The following is a 2,735-nucleotide window of genomic DNA, read 5'->3' as shown; positions in this document are numbered from 1 at the left end:
TGTAATTTTATAGTTATATATGTTTATACATGGTATTAACATTACCAAATATATCCAGGTGTTGGTGTGGATGGGGGGGGTAGGGTGCTCACTGTTAACTCTAGCTCTGTAGTATATTTGAATTTTCTTCATCCTATTGAGGAGCGCCTGGGTTAAGGGTGGGGCACTGGTTGGGAGAGGATACGATGGACTTTTGGAAAGGAAGTGATACCCCCTGGGAACAAGGGAAAAAATCTCCATTTAAATACGTTTTTTAAAATTTAGAAATAGTTTTTAATTATACTGATGTGAGTGTATTAGAGAGCCTTTATTTTTGTGAATTTTATATGCTCGATGCTCGGGATAAGGTTTCCCCTCCCAAGGGGTCTCTGATTTGCTCGGACGATTATGGTTGATCACTCTGTTAAGTGGTGCACCTGGAATGTCAAGGGGAGTAATTCACCAGTTAAAAGGAAGAAAATATTATCAAACCTCGAAAGAAAGGGTTGATATAGCTCTCCTACAGGAGACACACTTATTGGATAAAGAACACTTGAAATTATGACAGGGTGGATTTGATCAGGCCTTTTTTCTTCTTTTAGCTCAAAAAGCAGGGGAGTTGTTATTCTTATTGGGAAGAATTTCCCTTTCAAAATCCTAAATCAGATAAAAGACTAATCTGGAAGATATATTCTGATTAAAGCCCTTATAAACGGAGAGGAATATGGGATTTTAAGTTTGTATTGCCCCCCGGCATATCCTTTTGAATTTATAACGGAAGCCTTCTCAAAATTGATGGCTCTTTGTGCTCGTCATACAATTATAGGGGGAGATTTTAATTGTATTAGGGATCCGGAAATAGATAGGATTCCCAAGGAGTATATCTCAGATCTAGACAATTGGTGGATTTGAACAAAATTAGGACTAGTAGATGTATGGAGATGCCTTCATCCTCAGGGCAGAGATTTTTCTTTTTACTCCAATCCACATAAATGTCATACCAGAGTCTATATGTTTTTTGCCCCCTTGATTTTTTTAAAATTCCATATCATCCTGTAAAATAGGCAGTATAACAATTTCCGATCACGCTGCTGTATATATGGAAATCAAGGCGAGGAACAATGAGACATCCCCCCCAGCATTGGTGTATGGACCCCTTCCTGATGAAAAATAGTAAATTTGTAAAGTACTTCTCTCAAGAATTTAAAACTTTTTTAGAAATTAATTCCGGTACGGCTAGCAACCCATCAATGATGTGGGAGACCGTCAAAGCTTATGCGCGAGGTTTGATCATCTCATACTCAGCGACCCAGAAAAAAATTAAAGGGAGAACAACAGCATCTGTTTGAAGCTCGCTTAAAAGCGGCTGAAACAGCATACGCTGACAGACCTTCTATTATCAAATTACAAAGGATTACGGCCCTTAGGACAGCTCTGAACACCATGCTTACCGAAACGGCTAAGAGGGAACTATTATTTGTAAAACAAAGGTTATATGAATTTGGCGATAAACCTGGTAGATATTTAGCATTTCTTGCAAAGAAAAAGAAGGCCCCTCAAACTATCACGTCTATCAAGGAAAATACAGGTATTTTGACTCATGATCATAAAAGGATTAATGCAATCTTTAGAAAATTTTTGTTCTGATTTATATAAATCGCAGGATTGCGAAGACAGAACTAGGAGGATGCAGTCATTTTTAAAAACCTGACCTTTCCGGACCTAACTCCGGCACAGGTATCGGTCTTGAATGTTCCCCTAACGATCCAAGAAATACTTCACGCAATCAGGCAACTTCAGAGCGGTAAGACACCTGGCCCAGACGGCTTTCAAGCTGAATTCTATAAAGAATTTACAAGAAAATTGGCTGGTCCACTTATGGACATGTATAACTATTCATACAGTCAGGGCTGTCTCCCGCCTTCGCTGAAAGAGGCGAATATCTCTCATCCTCAAAAAAGGAAAGGACCCAGAAGATTGCAAGTCATATAGACCAATATCCTTGCTAAATGTAGATTTTAAAATCCTCTCTAAAACGTTAGCATTGAAGCTAGAAAGGGTATTGCCACGTATCATAAAGGAGGATCAGATGGGGTTTATTAAGGGCCTAGATCATCCAATAATGTCAGAAGGGTTTTGAATGTGATTCAAGCCTGCCATCAGGGAAAGATACCAGGAGTAGTAGTCTCATTAGACGCTGAAAAGGCATTCAACAGGGTTGAATGGTCATATTTGTTTTACACATTGGAAAGGTTTGGCATTTGAAAGGTGTTTACCAAATGAGTCTCAACATTATACAGTAATCCCAAGGCAGTTGTGATTACCAATGGATTAAGCTTGGATAGCTTCAATGTGGATAGGGATTGCCATCAGGGATGTCCTCTCTCACCATTGCTATTTACGGTAATAATTGAGCCACTAGCAGAAGCTATATGAGCTGATCCTAATATAACAGCACTGAGGATTGGTACAGGTAAACATAAAATTGCCCTCTATGCAGATGATGTTCTTCTATTTCTCAGTAATCCCCTGATCTCCGTGCCTCGCTTAATCCAAGTTATTAATACATTTAGTGCATTTTCAGGCTATAAAATTAATTTCTCAAAATCGGAGGCTATGCCAATGGGTGGCCTTGCTATTATGTCCCACTTATTGGACGGATCCCACTTTCCCTTTCGGTGGTCCCTAGAGGGTTTCTTATATTTAGGCATTTTTATTACCCCAGTATTTGGTCAGTTATACAAGGCTAACTTTGC

This window comes from Chiloscyllium plagiosum, chromosome 41 (assembly GCF_004010195.1).
Source record: "Chiloscyllium plagiosum isolate BGI_BamShark_2017 chromosome 41, ASM401019v2, whole genome shotgun sequence".
Lineage (NCBI taxonomy): Eukaryota > Metazoa > Chordata > Chondrichthyes > Orectolobiformes > Hemiscylliidae > Chiloscyllium > Chiloscyllium plagiosum.
Note: the sequence above shows the minus strand (reverse complement) of the source record.